General features: G+C 43.7%; 1 protein-coding gene across 12 annotated transcripts in view; it reads right to left on the reverse strand.

Annotated features, from left to right (window-relative positions):
- Positions 1-19,689, reverse strand: part of AFDN (afadin, adherens junction formation factor) — a 2,107,422-nt gene that overhangs the window by 463,195 nt on the left and 1,624,538 nt on the right. The window lies entirely within an intron of this gene.

A 19,689-nucleotide genomic window follows, 5' to 3' on the forward strand; every position in this document is an offset into this window, starting at 1 on the left:
GTCGGAAGAAGATGCTTCTATGGCAATCATTTAAAAAAATCGAATACATTTCCATTCCATATTGTATGGATATTTCAGAGTATACACTGTAGTGACATTGGTCAGGACAAAAAAGTACGTAAGAAATATTTTTTTAATTAGCTAACCAACATAGAGACTGTTAAATGTGTTGAGCTCATTCTACAAATGCACTTCCTCACTAGATCTGTATATGTGAAATAGCACATTACTTACTCTCTGTAATGTTCTTTGTGTGATCAGTCATTCTACTCACAAATCCTCATCTTTGATATATCTTCTTCAGTTTTAGCTATGTACATAAACCTTTTCAGGCATAAGGAGGCAGAGTGCTACTCGACATCTTTGCACTGGGCTGTTGGGCCCACATGAGGGCTAGGCGGGCAGTATAACTGAGCCAGCAGTGGCCCATGACATCAGTTCCACCTTTTTCCCTAGCAGTCAGGAGCTGAGGGACTAGTGACCACAAAATAGATGAACACACAGTCTGTCATGAGCAGATGGCTAAGAGGAGCTCAGCAAGGGGTTTGGCAGTAAAAGGTCTGGTTTTCTGTAGGCTGGACTATTGTAATTCAGTGTTCCCAAAAAGCAAATTGGGTGCAAACAGCAGAAAGCAGTTGCCAGATTGAATATGGGTCTCTATTCCCTGCACTATATCTTAAAATCCTTGAATTGGCTGACAAGAGAGAAGAGGATTATATTTAAATCACTGTGTATAATTTTTAAACTTTAAAATGGGAAACAATCAGCTTTTCTTGGCAAAATGTACAAAACGATGTCTGGGAGCCCCTCTACCGAGAACAAACACAGCCAAATAACCTGTTCTTTGGGAAGGTGCCCACTCGGGAGGGTCTGCAAACACGTTTTAGCTCACACTATCTTTCACAGAGGAGCAATACATAGTTGCATATCAGTCTTTGTCCCACCCACTTGGGCAGTCCAGAACCGAAATGCTAGGCAATTCTCCTCTGAACAAACCGAGTACCAACAGCAACCCCAGACACGGCCAATTAATGGTTGAATATCTCAAGGCGGGAGTTATCCCAGAAGGCCTACAGGTCAAGAACATCCACCGGGTGTTTCTAGACAATCCAAAGTTCATGGTGGGTTTCAGTGGGGTGGGCAACAAATGTTCCAGAGATTGGGTTATTCTAGTGATTTCCACGCAGAAGAGGAGGCGAAAACACAAAAGAAAGAACTCACCATCCTAGAAAAAAAGATCCTAGATGAATCCATTATCCCAGAGACCAAAACACTACTGGAGAAATTACAAGAAGAAATGGTGAAATTTAAAACCTTCACCTTATACAAAAAAATATGGAAACTGAAAAAAGATATACAAAAATACAAATAGGAGATCACTTACCCATATTTGGTCCCTGGTTTCTTTCAAACAATGAATGCTAACCAAGGCCCTTTTCGGGGCACCAATTGGCAAAGACCCTACAAAAAATGTGTTTCCTTTTCAAACTCAAGCAACAGTAGTGATTCGGGATCTGTGAATAATGCACCCAGCAACAGAGGGGGAAATCCTCCACGAGATCAGTTTTTTTCCAAGGACGGGGCAAAAGAGGCAAAACGCAGCAACCAGGCAATCATGGAATGCGCACCCACCAGTGGCAACCGCCTCCACAAACTTCGTAACCCCCACTTTGGGAATTTCAATTTTCAATTTGAGCAAACATAGTTTAACACCGGTTGAAACTGACCTTTTAAGCAAAGGTCTCTCCTTTGTACCCACTAGCAGTGCCAACTTGTTTCAAACCGAAATTGAGATGCGCAATTTCTTTCACATCGTAAGATTAAAGTATCTTTTTTGAGATAAAAATCTTGGCGTTAGACCAACCACAAGCGCAACAGGTCTAAAACCTCCCTCCTCCTTTACACCGCTGGCATCAATGGTTTCACCTGAAATCATTAGTTTTGAAAATAAGGTGCTCCGAGAAATGAAAACCCTTATAAAAACGAAAAATAGATGCACAAGCAATCTTTCTAAAGAAGAACAACTAGCCCTTACCAATTTGGAAAACAACAATTTGTTTGTGATCAAACCAGCGGATAAGGGCGGAGGCGTGGTTTTATGGGACACTCAAAAGTACGACAATGAAGTTAAGAGACAACTGGAGAACAAAAAGTTCTATAAACAACTTAAAGGCAATCCGATCGACACCATACAAGATGAAATCAGCAGTCTTTTGTAACACGCATCCAACGAAGGGTGGATTGACGATGAGGAAAAGTCATTCCTTACTACCAGTCACCCTATTATTCCAACCCTATACTGCCTCCCAAAGATCCACAAAAATGCCCTTCATCCACCAGGTCTATTTACACAGATTCTTTCCTTAGACCATTCGTGCTCAAAATGAAGTCATATGTTCAAAACACTACTCATATGATAAAAATTGTAAACAACCTTGTGACCTCCCCCATTGACATTTTGGTCACCCTGGATGTAGAATCGCTATACACCAGCATCCCCCCAGTTAGAATGCATTAAGATCATACACACATATCTTGAAAAGAGAGCGGATTTGTCAGTTCCATCTGACTTTATATGCGAATGCATAAAGATAGCTTTGGTTAACAACTTCTTCATGGTAGACAATACATTTTTCCAACAGCTGCATGGAACAAGTATGGGGGCCACGTTCGCACCCGATCTGGCCAACCTATTCATGGATGACTTATAACAAAAATCAGTTTATCATGCCAACAACCCCTTTAAAACAGAAATCACCGCGTGGCATCGTTATATAGATGATGTGTTTCTACTTTGGCACGGGGATGTAACATCTCTGACAAATTTTCTAGAATGGTTAAACCTACAAGATCCATGTATAAACTTCACCATGAATTACAATCATCAGAAAATAGCGTTCTTAGATCTAGAAATTTACAAAACAGCTTTGGGCACCTTGAACACCACTTTATATAAGAAGCCTACAGACAAAAACACTTTGCTGTCTTTCAAAAGCTTTCACCCGCGATCATTGCGGGAAAATCTTCCTTTTGGCCAATTCTTACGAATAAGGCGCAACTGCTCGACAAAAGTAGACTTCGACAGCCACAGTCAAAATCTGTCCCTTAGATTAAAAGAACGGGGATACCCTCCACACATCATTAGACGATCAATGAAAAGGGCACGGAACACCGATAGATCTCGCTGTTTAGAAAAACAAGATAGGGCACAAGAGGACAAGATCACTTGCGTGTCCACTTTCTCACCAATCAGCAACGACTTGCGCCGTTGCATTTAAAAAAATTGGTCTCTAATACAAACTGAGGATTTCTTTGTACAGAAACCACGTTTTGCATTCAAACATATGCCCAATTTACGTGACAAACTAGTACGCACATAAAGGGTTCCAAAGACACCTCCGACTTCATCACAAACAACATTATGGCATCTACCACCAGTAACTGGGCACTTTAAATGTGGCAATTGCTCGGTGTGCGAACTAACAGACAACCTAAAATCTGTCGATTTAAACGGTTTCACTTGGTATCTCAAGAAGTTCACGAATTGCAATACACCGTGGGCTATTTATGCCATCACGTGCCCCTGTGGGCTTATATACATTGGCAAAACAAAGACCTATAAAACAAAGGATCTGCGAACATCGTTCATGCGTAAAAAACGCAGTGCCTGAAAAACCATTAGTGGCTCACTTTGTCAAAGCCAAACATACTGTCAAAGACATCCAGTGGGTTGTACTTCAAACAGCACCACCACACCCCCGTGGGGGAGACAGAGACCGAAAATTGAGACAGCTTGAACAAAAATGGATTTATAACTTGAACATTGTCCAAGCTGGCCTAAACATCGGGATAGAATGGAGTTTGTTTCTTCACAAATGATTCATCTCTTTTGTCTGGTTATGGGTGCCGCTTATATTAGTTGCCCTTAACCACACATTTGATCAGTTTTTGTGGCAGCGCGACATTTTTAACACCCACTATACTGTCTAGTCTGCTAAAATAAATCATGCAGTCCATTCCTGCAGAGACTTCCGCGTGCATAATAATCATTCTCATTTATTTTCACTTGTATTGGAACCATTTCAGTTCCTCTCGCCGTGATCACTATTAAGAATCACAATAGTTTCTTTTCACTCACAATAATCCGTTTGTGGGTGCCAGCAACACTGTGACAAACAACATAATGCATGTAACATTATATACTTCTTTCACTGAAATCTACTACACTTCGCAGTACTGTTATCCGCCATTTTTTCATCTAAGATGGCATCAAATGCGATCCATCTCGGTAGCACACTTACGGTCTAGTTTCGGGCACCCAAACATGGCTTCACCCGACCTGCATCTCTCAGTGTTTTATTCAGCGTTCGGCACCGTGACAGTCTGCAATCCTTCGGCAGTGAACTCCAGTTTCCTAATAGGTAAGCGGACGGAATACTCGCGCTTTCACTAGGCTTTAAATAGCGCATCTAGTCACTTACCGGGTATTTTTTCCCCTTCTCTTCAAAGAAGCCGCACGGCGTATTCCGCACTAGCTGTACTATTCTGGTCAACATCGTGTCGATTGACATCAACGAACAGGCACACTCCCGCCTGTGCATGAAGGTAATAATCGTTACCCGCACGCTTGTCAAACTCTGCACGCTAATGTACAGGCCTTTTTAATCTTCTAACCGTAGGACTATCACCAAAATAAGCAGACACTTTCCCAAGAATTAAAATTCAATGCCCCAAGCTGCCCACTCAGCGAATTTGCATCTTTTCGCACACTAATGAAAATACAATTCATTAAAAAACAAAAAAATGTTTTTCAAATAACTAATAGCGAAAATCTATTTCTTCATTTTAGTTATCTGAACTGTGAGTTTTCACAGTTATAACTATCGAATTCGGTCTACATGGTCACCAAATCTGATGCCACACACAGCTACAAAGTAATTGCAAGGATAGTGCTAATAGTTGCACGTGTACACCCATAGAGATTTCCACCCAGCTTTTAAGGTGCCACTAACGTTGTTTTTTGTGTTTTGGTTTTTAGTTTAATCACTGTGCCCCTGACATTTACCCTGTGGCCTCACAATTTATTGTCCTGAAGACCGGTTCAGCACACGTCTCATAGCAGTCTAACGTCAGCTAGAGAGTGTTTCTTTCCAATAACATCTGCTGGGAGCCAGAAACACATTTCTCTGTGTCGACAGAGTCAAGGACAAATATTAATAACAATTGAGGATATATGAAATGTTAATATCACACTTGTACTAACCCCAAAACACTGTTTAAAAATGACGATTGCAGTGGTTGTCTTCCTGGTTAGGAAAAATGCTGATTTTCACAATATGTTTTTATGTTTGTATAAACGAAATGCATTGTTGTTTAACGTGTCGAGTTTTCTTATGTACTAATTAAAATATGTTTATCTCTATTCTTTTTTCCTGTTTGGATCTATAGACCAACACGATTTGTTAACACTTGGTGCAACTAGTCACACCTAGCATGTGTGTAGGCGGGTAGCTGTATTTAGTGGCATTCCTGTTTATAAACAATGCTTAATGCTACAGATCGAAAAAAGATCTGGTGCTGTATGCCAGATCATCAAATCTTGTGGCTAAAGGGGCCCTGCAATAATGGAGGGCAAACCACAAAGCCCTCTTGCGCCCATCAAAAAATGCACATGCAAAATTTCTTGGGACGCCCTTCGGTTGGCGATGGAAGAAGGGGATATGGTGTGGCTTTCGAAGCTAGTCTCTGCCTGCAAATTGGGTGGCGAACAGTCCTTGCAATGCTTTATTTCAGGCACGGCCCGGAGAAGGCACTTTTCTAACCTCTATTCAAGTCTGGGAAGGCAGGTTGCACAGCATTGTGTGGAGGAGCCAGCCACAAATTCCCTAGAGGCAGTGTTGGTTGTAACACACAAGAAGCTGGAAGAGGCCTTGGGTTCCCAAAAAAGAGGGAAAGCAGCAGATTTGTACCGTGATTAAATGGCTATCTGGGTGCCAATTTTATGCAGAGTATTCAACGCTGCCATTGGTGCTAAAGAAGTACTGCAAACTTGGCGGGAGCCGACAATAGTACCGATACACAAAAAAGGGCCTAAAGACCAGCCTGAAAATGATCAGCCGATCTAGCTACTCAATTGTGCCGGAAAAACTTTGGCAAAGTGTTGCTGGGAAAACTTCAAAAACGAGTAAATGACACATGGCATATTAGTAATGTCCAAGCTGTGTTTTGAACTGGCCATGGCACAGTGGATCATTGCTTTCTACTGGTCCTGTTAATCCAGAAATATACAAAATTAAAAAACATGAAGCTATATGTTATCTTTTTGTACCTTAAAACGGCGTTCGATTCCGTGCCAAGAGCACTATTGTGGATAACCTTGAAAAAACATAAAACTCCAAAAGAACTGCTTGAGCTATTGAATTATTACATGTCCATAATCAGGCTAGTGTGCAATATGGTTTGGGAGGGGACTTGACCGATCAGTTTGATGTGTTGAAAGGGGTCCATCAGGGATGCGTCCTGGTCCCACTCATTTTCTTATTATAGATCCAGGAAATTGTGGCTGCATTGGAGGCAGGTGCCCTGGATACCCCTAGAATTGGGTAAAAAAAATGGTCCACTTTATTTTATGCGAATGATGTAGCCATTTTTGCTACTAGCTAAGCTGGGCCGAAAGTGGCCCTCAATACCCTTTTGACAAAATGTAAGGAGCTTGGTCTCAAGATCAATAGCTCTAAAACTAAAGTCATGGTCTTTAAACCCCCCTTTTCCAAGCCATGCCAGGTGAAGACAGAAGTCGATGGCCTTGCACTGGATCAAGTTGGATACTTAGACTACCTGGGGATTAGGCTTAACAAGGTGGTTGGGGGAGGTGGTCGGACCAATTGACCAAATCCAAGGTCAACCTAAGTAAATATAGCGGGGCAAACCGGTCTTTTATTTTATTTTTTTTAGCAATGGCAGTGGGGCAATTACACCAGCCCTGGCACTATTTGACAAACAAGCACTGCCTGCATCTTTTTACGGCGCAGAGATCTGGGGTTTTGCAAATACAAAATTATTATCCCCAGTCAAGAATATTTTCTTAAAGAAACTGCTCCTCCTGCTTAAAAATGCACCAACTGGTTGATTCACTTAGAACTCTAAATACTGCCCATGGCGGATCGGTATTGTTCTAGACTTTGGTCCTCCACGAGCTTGACCCCCTATAAAGATGCTTTGCGAGGCTTCCTGCAATTGGAAGGAGCAAAAAAAAAAAATCAGGGCTGGGTCTTACATGTGAAAAAGTGTGGGTTACATGCTAGACACTTCTGAGAAAACCCCAGCGAGTGTCGCCCCTTACTCAAAGCTGAATTCAAGCAAACTGCTAAATGCAAAACATTTAGGAACCTAGAGATACAAATGCCCCTGTTTTCCTCCTACTCAATTCAATGGGAAACAGCAAACCGTTCTTGGACGGCATACATCCCCACCCTATGAGCACGACCTATAGGTTTGTTCCAGAATGGGTATATTGTATACTGCCTGGTATACGGGATGTTGGTCGCCTCAAAATACCGGTGTATGCCCACTATGTAAAAATGCTAATGAAACCTTGATTAATTTCACATTGTTATGTTCATTCTTAATGGGGTTTAGGCTCAGATACTTACTACCGCTCCTACTTGATATGGGGCTAAGAACCATGAGGTAATACATGCAATTCCTTACTAACACACTAGAGTGGAATGTGGTATTTGCCTCTGCAAGGTATGTCCATTGTGCTTGGCTTTTAAGAAGCAGGTTGTCAGGTATTGATTTAAACCATTCATAGGCTACATTGAGGTTGTGAGCTGTGCTCTCCACTTGTACACCAATCGGACCTCTATAATGCAGTATCGAGGTTGCACCTCTGATCTCCTCCTTAGGTTTAAAGCCAAGGTCAACAACTCAGTTAATTTTAACTTGATTTCTTTTTTGTTTCTTGTATATATCAAAATAATTGATTTTACAGGACTTCGATATTTACTCTTTAGAATAAAAATCACTTGAAGTGAAGATGAAAAAATTCACGGCTATGGCAGTTCTAGACAAATGTCCAAGACAGACATTTTCCCAGCATAAGGGGTTCATTCAAGGTGGCTGCATTCCGCTAAAGCGATTTGTAAGATTTTTGCTGTTGCAATTGTCCAAGATGTCTTTTCCCCGCTAATGAGCCGGTTCCACCAAGTTTCTTCTTCTAGACAAACACTTGCAGCTATCACTGGGCTAAGGGGCACCTATCTACTCAGAAGCGTCCCGGGACATGACATTAGTAGGTGTCTTACCGATTCGATCTGAGTGTCGTCTTTACATAGTCTGCATGTATTCGTGCTGGCTAACCCTCTCACAAACAGAATTTCGTTTGTGGGCAGTAGATTTAGACGTGCTCTTAAAAAAGTTTGTCTTAAACTTTTATGTGGAAATCTCTTGATGATTTGTTGAGTTTGATTCAATTTGTTGAGGTGATTCAAGAGTTTGATTTTCGCTGCAAGTTCTTGGGTAATGATCCAGTCTGCCTCCTCCATTTTCTTTTTAATTCTCAGTGGATTTTGGATCAGGTGTTCCTCAGTGCACACAATTGATTCCAGCTGCACCTTTTTTTGCTCAGCCTATTGTCAGCATTTTACAGCCACCGTTTTTAACTTAGTTATTGATCAGCTGGTACAAAGGGAGACTTTCTGAGAGGATCGTTTTCCTGAAAAGTGACATTCCGCTACATTCAACTGTGGTTTACAAAGACAGCAAACCCAACTTCTGATTGCTGGTGTCGAAGTTGACTTCAAATTCAACAACACACTCTCTGTATTTATCTTCTTTCACTAGGTGTATGGTTTTATTTTTTTGGGGATTTAATGTTTGCGGTTTGTTATAGATTAATTGTGACTGATTGTGTTGTTCTGTGCTAAAGCATCAATCTGAATAAAGCTTTTTTGGCTGATAAATGTTATATGAATTATGATCATTTTAATCCATTTTACATTTTTAGAATTGCTAAAATCAACTCATTATGAAAGCTTAATGTATATGTATTATCTTCCTCTGTCTTAAATGATTGGTCAATACTATTTTTTAAATTGTAATAGTTTATGAAAATTTGATGTACTTTATAAATTATTTTCTCTTTAATAAATCCGAAATAAAGAATCTTTCTTACTTAAAAAAAAAAAAATAACATATATACTTGTTGGTGTGGGTCCCAGACCCGGGTTTCTTTAGGGCTTTGTCTGGGCAGACCTGGTTCACTCGCCTGGCAGATACTGCCAGGAAGAAGATGGCTAGTGAGGATCTCCTCCTCAAGTCGCAGGTTCCCAACCCTGTTTTCACCTTTGCATTTTGTTCTCGATATACCAGGTTCACTCTCCTGCCAGGAACTATCATATGGCCAATTGCTTTAGGTATTCTCCTTGTTAGGCAGAATCATATGCAGTACCCTTTGGGAACACCAAACACGAATAAGACTACAAGTGCAAGTACAAATTCATCTTTGGTACAAGCCTGTACTAGACAGTAAAGTGGCAACGATGGCTGAGCAGCCTGACATATCTCAAGCAGTATCAGAAGTTACACAAAGGACAGTAATTACTATGGTTCAAATAAACACTGACTCAAGGTTTCTGAGTAAAATAATATACATTTATTTACACCATCAGTTATAAAACAGTCAACTAATGTAAAGAAGCAGAAAATCACAATCTTAATAGACTACACAACACCCAATCAATTCTGGACAAGTTAAGCACAAAATGAAGTGTGAGCATAATGGGACTCCATTAATTTAAAAAGGGAGTGAAAGGACAAGGTTATCAAAAGTCAACACCACCAACAAGTGATAGGCAGGGCAATCTAGAAAAGGCTTACTAAAACTAGGATTCAAATCAATAGGCCTGGGCCAATGTTAATGGTTCAGAGTCTTTGCAGAGGATCACACAGTTCAGAGTAGTTTGCGGTTTAGTCTTTGCCAAGAGTTCAAAACGAAGTTGGTCGGAGGAAAAGTTATTCAAAAGAGTAGAGAAGGACAAGCCTTCGGAGAGGCAAAAGATTTAAAACACTTTCACTGCGGTCAGACGAAACGAAGAACCGGATTTGAACAGTAGCTTAGATGAAGAAGAATGCTGTAGCTGCGGTGGTGGTTCCTGGCAGTTCCTGCAGGCTCACGGTTCCTGAAGCGACTGTCGGACTGACAAGAAGGAGAAAGACTGGAGGGTCCTGCACTGCCCAGGGAAGAAGCCAGCAGCAGAGCAAAGTGACAAATAAAAGGTCTGCTCCTTAAAAGCACAAAGGGACTCTCTCAAGCTGGCTATCCGGTTTCCTGTGGTACAGAAAATTCAACCAGGCTGAAGAGGGAGGTCCAGGGGCTTTGTGAGCTGGTTGGTCCCACCAGCTCAAGAGGAGAAGACTCCTTGCGGATCTCCTCTGTCGTCGAAATTTCAGGCGATTCGAGCCTGCAGCAGGGCTTCGCCGGGATGTCCAGTAGTTGCAGCAGTCGTCTTTCTTCAGCTCCTCGTTGGTTCTCTCGTTCCAGTGGCGACTCTGCCTTCCAAGTCCCAGAGACCTGCTTTTAAGCAGTTTTCCCCCCATTCTCACAGCCTGGCTGTCAATCACACAGCAGGGTGGCTGTCCTGGCAGGACAGTCAGCTAGCCAATCAAACTAGAGTGCAACTTGGGTCTCCAAGGAGACCCTGTGCAGGGGGCCTAAAACCCCTCCCTCACATCCTGTCCACCCAGACATTCAGGCGCCTAAGGAGGGCTTCTGTGCAGAAGCCTGCCAAAGGACAGCGAACAAAGGGACCAAACCTGGTTTGGCACGCAGAGTAAAACACGAGAAAGACCTTTACAAAAAGAAATGGCGAATAAACCCAGCCGGAACCAAATTAAATTAAAAGGGGTCCAGCGGATTAAAGTTCGAGGCTACCACCATAGCCTCTAACAGTACTGAGGCTATTTTCATAGCTCGCGGTAAAATAAAAATGGTAGATAGCACTGCCACCAGCCAAATCTTAGAGAAAGGGGAACGAAATAATGTTCCATGAGAAACAGACAAAAAGGGATAACTATTAACCCTTCCAGTACTCGATGGAAGATAGTTTGTACAGGGTCTGTACATTTAAAAAGACTAGTAAAAGTCAATAGCAACTTTACATGCTCCCGGAGACAGTAGTCAGTCCCAGAAAATGGAGTTTAAAGAGTGGGAAGTCTAAAAAGACAACCCTGTGTCACTGCACTGAAGGTGCTGTGTGACACACTGTAAAAAGATGATGCCTATGGAGTAGGTGAGACTCCATAGTCCATGAGCACAAAATGTACAACACACAGACACACAGGAAAAACACATGTAAGAGTGGGGAAAAAGGCTCACACTCTTACCAGGTGAAAAAAAGAAATCCTAGAAATCTAGCAAAGCTGCTGAGAGACTCAGTAGGTAAGGGAAATTAGCCATTCTGGAGAATTCTCCCTAACACTCCTCGAATATATCTGGGTCTCAGACCCTGGGTTTGAGGTTTCCCTTGCCCTTTTTCTCAATCCCGACAGTTCATGTACCTCCAGGGACTCTGCCGATCGTGTGCTTCTCTGACGTCTTGTTCGGCTTCTCGCATTCTTGTGCTGCTTCCGCTGTGTTTTTAGAGGCTCTGCAGAGCTACTATCCGGAAGGGTTGTGCATCTCCTCACAACTGCGCGGTCCGGTAATTACTTCCTCCTGGACCTCTGCTCTCAGTTTCTCGGTCTGCCCGGCACAGCGGACCGGATAGGGACACACACTCCTTCCCAAGCGTCCCAGACACCTGCAGCCTCTCTATTACATGCTTAACGTCCTCCAGACTCATGGATCCCCCTGGGAGTGTCCAACAACTTCGTAAGCCCTAATTTGCTTTTTATCATGTATGGGCAACCACAACTAGTACGCTCATTCAAGTTCTCCTGAGGATTCCTTGTCGCTCTGCAATTCCTCCTCCTTGTCCTAGTACTTAATAAGGAAGCAGCTGTCAGGTCATCCTTACTCTTCCTCGTCACAGCAGGTGTGTGGCTCTCAGTCTCACAAACATACATGGAGGTTTGTAACATGGAAGTTTGATATAAGGGATCCGAGTATGTGTGTGAGGTGGTTGTGGGGTTGGAATACAGCGTTCTCCCGAGATGTCATCCCTGATCCCCAGAGGGGGATTTTCTCCCCATGAGATCGTCCCACTGAGTACCACCCCCAGCAAGAGTGGACACAGTGAATGCGTCCATATATTATTTTTTTTTTAGGAAGAGTTCTTGTTGTGGTGAAAAATGCTCCCGAAGACTTCAAGGATTTTACAGGTAAGTAAGAAAGATACCTTTTCTATCCCTTAGAACAGCTTGTAAAACAAACAATTAAAAAGCGACGTAATAGAATACATCATAGTTATCCACAAATTTTATTATAGGGGAGGTAGGGGCATCTGCAAGTATTCCGATTGCCCATTGCCCTTACTCAGATTTTCCTAGGTGACTTGGCAGGTGGACTGGAAGTCGCTGGAGGTAGGTTTTTCTGCCATTGGGTCTAGTAGAAGATGCCCAGGAGCTATGGGTGCAAGGAAGATTCCGGTCGGGTCCAGCAGCTGAGTGCAACCCTTTCCGAAGAAGAAATGCAGCAGGCACTGATGCAGGTCCATTCAGGAAACTAACAGCCGGAAGACCGTCACTGCACATGGGCAACAGCAGGTGTCTTACAGGTCACAAACTATGATGGCTCTCTAGGACAAGATCCCTCGATGTTGGTAAGCTGAAACTTGGCAGGAAGGCGACTTGCAGGACTAGCTGCGACCACCGAAGTTTCAGAAGAAAAAGCAGAAAGCAAACGCTTCTGGCACGGTAGCCCAATTCTGAGCTGGTTGGTCATCCAGGGATGATTCAGAAAGATCAAAGCTGCAGGAACATGGGAAGAGGTCGAGACTGGTTGTTATCCAGACTGGTTGTCATCCAAGACTGTAAGCAGTACCATGGAAGAGACTGCACCAGCCCTGTCCTCTTGGCAATAGGTAACCCAACCTTTCTGTACTACACAAGTTGGTAGAGTGGCTAAGCAGCCAGGCTTATCTCAAGAGGGGTCAATGTGAGCTGCAGGGTTGCAACAGAGTTTCACAGTGACAAGTATCCAAATAACACTTACACTCAAGGTTTCTTGATTAAACATTTATTTATTAATTTAACAGTCAGTTTTAAATTAAGCCTTCTTTAGAAGGGAGCAAATATGTAACACTTAAAATATACTTCAAAATATACAATCTCAGTTTCAATAAATCAGTAGATACCCTTTGGATATGGAACACAAACAATTCATATACCCTGAGGTGACATCAATTGCTAGGACACTGTGGACATTGATTTATCATTGGTACATTTACAGCAATACTGAGTTTGGTGTCAAAAAGGAAAAGAGGTTATGAAAGGAAACAATGGCTAACACGTTTCTCAAACAGGTAAGCACTTTTGAACCCTCCCCCCCCCCCCCAATGCAATGTAGATGAACCCTTTCCCAGCTATATAAGTAAAGAACATATGACTTTTTGGAAGGATAGTTAAAACACAAAGTCAGAGGTTATAAGAGTCTTAAGGGAGCCAGGACAGCCAATGGAGCTGAGGCACTTCTTGAAGGTAAGTAAAAGTCTTGTACAATGTTTAAGGAGAGTTTTGTTGAAAAAGAAATCACTGTTGGGCCACAAGCTGGGAGGCTTGTGATGGGCAAAGCTGCAGGCAACTCTGCAAAGGGCAGCCAATGCAAGTCTCAACTGAGAACAGGTAAACTAAGCAGCAAGAGGTAAGTACCCATTAGTTTAGAGTACCTTAGTTCTGAAGAAATGCTTTCAGCTGGCTTCTGTTCCTGTTGTAGGTCCTGCAGATCCTGTTGTACCTGGGCATTAGTCGTGAGGACAAGAGGGAGGATGTCTGGGGACTCCTGCACTACAATTCGAAGGTCGGCAGCAGCAATGGGAAAAGTTCAGATCAGCAGCACTTCGCGGTTTCAGCGTCTCGCGAATAGCACCACTGCGGCTCTTGGACACCTGGGCTTTCCTTGCTTCTGGGATCCAGCACTCCGTTGAGTTGGCTCAGGCTTGGTCAGTCCTGCTTCGAGTAAGTCCGGAGGAAATTTCTTGAGCTCGGGTTCGGCTTAAAAACAACACTCAACTTTGGGGTTCCTGTCCCCCGGCACTCGGTTCCTGCACCAGCAATGGAAGTAGAGCAAGCAGAGAGGGTTTTCCATTGAGTTCGTCAGGGCTTCCCTAGTCGAGGCGAATTGGGGGCTTCAGCACTGCAGCAGGGCTTCACCGGGCAAACCAACGGTCCAAGAGTTGCAGCAAGCTTCTCTTCCAAGTTCTTCTTCGGATTCCTTCGCCCAGTGGTCGACTCTACCTTCCTTGCAAAAGACCTTGCATTCATTTGCAGCCTAGCTGTCACTCACACAGCAGGGTGGCGATCCTCCAAGGACACACAGCCAGCCAATCACCTTTGGGTGCATTCCTGTAACCAAGGAGACTAAGCACAGGGAGTTTCGGGAACCTCCCTCGCTTCCTGCCCTGCCGGACACGCTGGAGCCAGAAGCGGGCTTCACCAGTGAATCCCGCCAAAGACCAAACGAACTAAGGACCAAACCTGGTTTGGCGCGCAGAGTAAATCTCAAAAAGGACCTTTCCAACAAGAAATGTCAAAAAAAGAAGACCGGGCCATTTTGACAAAATGGGCACCATGGATGCTATACTGCAGCTGCGAATGCAGCCCGTGGTAAAAACACACAATGGTAGGAAAAGTAAACCACTGCCAATAGCCGTTAATTGTAGAAAGGGTAACATAAAAATTACATGATAAGATAGACAAAGGTGATACTAAGTAACCCCTGCAGCACCCTATTGTAAGATAGTGTGTGCTGGGTCTATAAAGATACAAAATTAAGTAAAGTCAATTTCACTGTACTACTCTTGGAAACAGTAGCTATCCAAGAGAAGGTATTTTAACCTCATCAGAAATCTAAAGGATTTCTCTGTGGCACTGCACTGAGGGTGCAATATGTGACAATGTAAAAAGATGATGCCTATGGAGTTTGTCAGACTCCAAAACCAAAAGAAACGCAGAGCCCAAATTAAGTAAAAATGCATGAGAGAGTGGGGAAAAAGGTCTCACTCTCTTCAGGATTAAAAGTCCTAAAGTCCAGCAACAGAGCTGGGGGATTTCTAAGGTAGACTGGAATAAACACGTTTCTGAGAATTCTCCCTAACAATGGTTGGTCCCACAAGACTAAAGTTCAAAGCACTGACCAGGGCCTTCTCAGACCAGGTAGTCTAGCAGGACTTCACTGGGACAGTTGCAGGAGATGTCACGAGGCCTCTTCAGGAATCGTTCACAGATCTTCAGTCAGCTACACAGGATCCTTGTCTCTGTTGATGTTCTACTGGAATGGCTGCAGGACTCCTCCTCTTATCCTAAATTCAGGTGAGTGATCAAACTCAGCCCTCCAAGTTTCTGCACCAGTCACTCAGCCAGAAGTGGTCCAATCATAGACCCCAGCACACTAAACCTTCATGCACATACAGTCCCACCCACTTCCTGTGCCAACACAAACGACATTCACTAGTCCGCAAAAGCAGCAGCTTTCCCAGGCAAATGCATGCCCATATTAGGAATTTCGTTACCTTGGAAGGCGGGAAGAAGGCCAAGAAAGAAACTGGCCAAAGGACAAGTCAGAAATCTTGTGCCATGGCCATTTCAGGACACTAGCCATGTTTAGTAGCCAGACATGGTAAATGTGAATGTGCAACCTAAAATATATTCAGAAATGGTAATAAATGTAATTTCTGCCACAGGCTAGTCCTTAGGCACATCAGAAAGTACCCAAAAATCACAGTGTAAAAAGTCTAGGGCGATACAAAAGTATCCCCATGCACTGCAATGTAAGATGCTTTGTGCACTGTTAGAAAAGTTACCAAAACGGGTATGAAGTAAAAGACAAAAAGGGGAAATATGTTTCCCAGTACTGATAGTCTGAAGGACTGATCAGCTTCCCCATGATAAAATGAGCAAAAAGGCCAGAGAAGTGAAGGCTTCACTTCTCTGTAAAAGGTCAGGACATGTTAAAAAACAAAAGCAAAAAGGATGAGGGTCCATAGAATATGGTGGAAAAGTTGCCCAGAACAGAAATCTTTCCTAACAAGTAACTTTTTGGATAAATTTGTATATTTGTATTCCTGCCACATGTCTGGGGATTTTCCAACACCTGGAAACCAGCAGTGGTCTTTTAAGCACTGTATAAATTAAAATAAATGGGAAATAGAACAATGAGTAATCAAAGGGAATAAACCTTCAGAAGAACAAGCTACTTACCAAACTGGTAACGTTCTTTCGATGGGATGTTCCTCTGACGTATTCCTTATCTTTGATGTTACCATTCCAGCTTGCTGGCCCCAGAATTTTTTTTCCAGTAGAGGGCGCTGCGCGTCGACGTCCCTCGAGTCGGTGTCCCTCGACAGCCTCCGTATCGGCGCTGACGTTATCATGCATATAAATAGACTCGCGCAGTGTCCGTTGCTCAGTTCTGTTTTGAAGTTCAGATTTGCTTTGATTAATTGGTTAGTAACCTTGAAGGGGCGTAAACTGCAACTACAAGGAAGTTTTACTGCAGGGATGGATGGGAGAGGTGATAAGGAATACGTTGGAGGAACATCCCATCGAAAGAAGGTTACCAGTTTGGTAATTAACTTGTTCTTGAAAGGGATTGTGTCCTCCGACGTATTCCTTATCTTTGATAGACTCCCACAGCAGTAATGTAAAGAGGAGGTGGGAGTAAAGATGAAATATTTCCTTTTAAAGATGTACAGAATGCAACACAGCTTTCCCAAATCTTGTCTCCTGGCTAGAGGAGGAATCCAGGCTGTAAACCTTGGTAAAGGTATGTGCGGACGACCATGTGGCAGCCACACATATCTTTAATTGGGACCCCTCTTTGGAGAGCTGAAGAGGCTGCGATACCCCTGGTTGAATGAGCCCTAAGGTGTTGAGGGGGTTCTTTTCCTGCCAATTTGTAGCATTCTAGAATGGTTAAAATGATCCATCTTGAAATGGTCTGTTTTGTGATTGGCAGTCCTAATTTGTGCCCTGCGTATCCTACAAACAATTGGTCTGCTTGTCTTATCCTAGCAAGTCTGCTAATCTAAAAACTCAAGGCACGCCTTGGATCCAGCCTGTGTAATCTCTCTTCCTCTTTCCCTGGATGGGGAGGAGGATAGAACGAAGGTAAGGTTATTTTCTGAGTAATATGGAATTCAGAGACCACCTTTGGGAGAAAATTGGGCTTCACTTGTAAGACAACCTTGTCTTTATGAAAGATTGTATGAGGAGGTTTGCAAGATAGAGCTTGTAATTCGCTCACTCTTCTGGCGGAGGTTAGAGCCACTAGAAAAACTGTTTTAAGAGTGAGAAATCATAATGAACAGGAATGAAGTGGTTCAAAAGGAGTACCCATCAGAAATTTTAAGACTAGATTTAGGTCCCACAATGGAACTTGAAAAGGCTTCGGGGGATAAACAGTACGCTAAAAAATTGACAGCGCTGCGAGGTAGCCCTTGATCGTACCAATTTGAAGACCTGAATTTGCCAAGTAAAGCAAGAAAGATAACACCATTGGTGTATTGCATGAAAAGGGTTTAATATTCTTTTCTCTACACCAGCTACAATATTTGTTCCAATGGCAGCGGTATAAAGTCTTTATTGCTGGCCTTCTAGCAGAAAGCAACACCTCCATGACGTCATCCGGGAGATCCCAATCCTTGTATCTCAACCTTTCCTAAACCAAGCGTGAAGGTTGAGGGTTCTGATGTCTGGATGGAGAACCTCAACTCCCTTCTGCGAGAGAAGATCCTCTCTTTGCGGAAGACGAATCGGAGGACAGATGGACATGTCTAGAAGGTCCGGGTACCACGTTCTCCTGGCCCAATCCGGGGCAATTAGGATCATGGCTTTCCGGAATCTTCTCAACCTCCTGATCATTTGAGGAATGACAGGGACTGGGGGAAACGCGTACAGAAGGGGAAACTCCCAGTCTACTACGAACGCGTCCCCTAGAGCTCCTCTCGGGGGAAATTCCCTTGAACAAAACTGATCGCACTTCCTGTTGATACTGGTGGCGAACAGATCCACTTGAGGGGTTCCCCAAAGGCTGAAGATCTCTTGAAGGACTTCCTGAGCTAGCTCCCACTCGTGGGAGACTGTGCTCTGCCTGCTCAGAGCGTCCGCCGTCAAGTTCTTCTCTCCGGCTAGGTGAACTGCCGATAGAGAGATTCCTTCTTGAATTGCCCAAAACCAGAGCTGCATTGCCTCTCTGCACAGTGGCAGTGACCCTACGTCTCCTTTTTTGTTGAGGTAGTGCATGGTCACTGTGATGTCTGTCATTATCAGGACATTCTTTCCCTGTACTGATGGAAGGAAAGCTTTCAGCACTAGTCTGATTGCTCTCAGCTCCAACAGGTTGATGTGTAGTGTGGACTCCGATGGAGACCAACGACTGCTGATTGTCAAGTCGTTGGCATGGGCTACCCACCCCGTGAGTGAGGCATCCGTGACTACTGTTATCTCCGGCCATGGTTGCCAAAAGTGTTATCCTTTCAAGATGTTCTCCCGACAGGCCCACCACTGAAGGTCTCGAGCTACTCTGTCCGAGACTTGAAGGAGACCTGACATTCTTCCTGAGAATTGCGACCACTGGGTTCTTAGTGCCCATTGGAGGGATCTCATTCTCAGGCGAGCCTCTGGCACAAGGAAGATGCAGGATGCCATGAGGCCTAGCAACCTCAAAAAGTCGAAGGCTGGTAGATGTTGGGCATTTTGAAACTTGGTGACCAGCTGTAGAATATCTTGAGCCCTCACCTCTGGTGGCGAGGCTTTTCCCAGGGAAGTGTCCAGGACTGCTCCAATGAACTGGAGTCTCTGTGACTGTATCATCTGTGACTTCTTTAAGTTGAGGGAGAAGCCAAGCTTGTGAAGAAGTGGCAGACATAATCTAGCTGGATCTGAGCTTGTTCCGGAGATACTGCTCTGATCAACCAATCGTTCAGGTAGGGGTAGACATGGATCCCTTCCCTCCTTAGACTCGCAGCCACTACCGACATTAGCTTGGTAAAGACCCTCGGGGCAGAGGTCAGCCCAAATGGCAGAATTCGAAATTGATAGTGAGAATTGCCAATTGCGAACCTCAGGTATTTCCTGTGTTTGAGATGGACTGGCAGATGGAAATAAGCATCCTGAAGGAGTCTCAGCATGCTCTCCGGGGTGTGGTTAGCAGACTCTACTTCTGGAGAAGTATCCAAACCACTTGCCTCATGAAGACACTCTTGAAGGTCTTTAAACCTGTTCTCCTCAGAGATTAATTCCTCTGGCATAGGTATTGTAGTCCTTTGCCAACCAAAGGGTCTTGCATTGTCGGAATCCTCCCCGTCCTCATATATAGAGGACAAGGCTCTAAAGTAGTCAGACCTAGGATAAGGTTTAAAACCCATTTCTAGAGCAGAAGGAGCTAAATTTGTTGTCACTGCCTGAGAAAGTGTCGAGGTTGTCGATGTGGACGTGGTAGGCTTCGACAATCCTGCAAAAGGCGTCGAAAAAGTCTGAAAAGACCTTGATGCACTCGAGAGCATCGGAATCCTACTCGGCGGCGTCGAGATT

The sequence above is a fragment of the Ambystoma mexicanum genome, chromosome 4q (assembly GCF_040938575.1).
Source record: "Ambystoma mexicanum isolate Mex_15411 chromosome 4q, UKY_AmexF1_1, whole genome shotgun sequence".
Taxonomy (NCBI): domain Eukaryota; kingdom Metazoa; phylum Chordata; class Amphibia; order Caudata; family Ambystomatidae; genus Ambystoma; species Ambystoma mexicanum.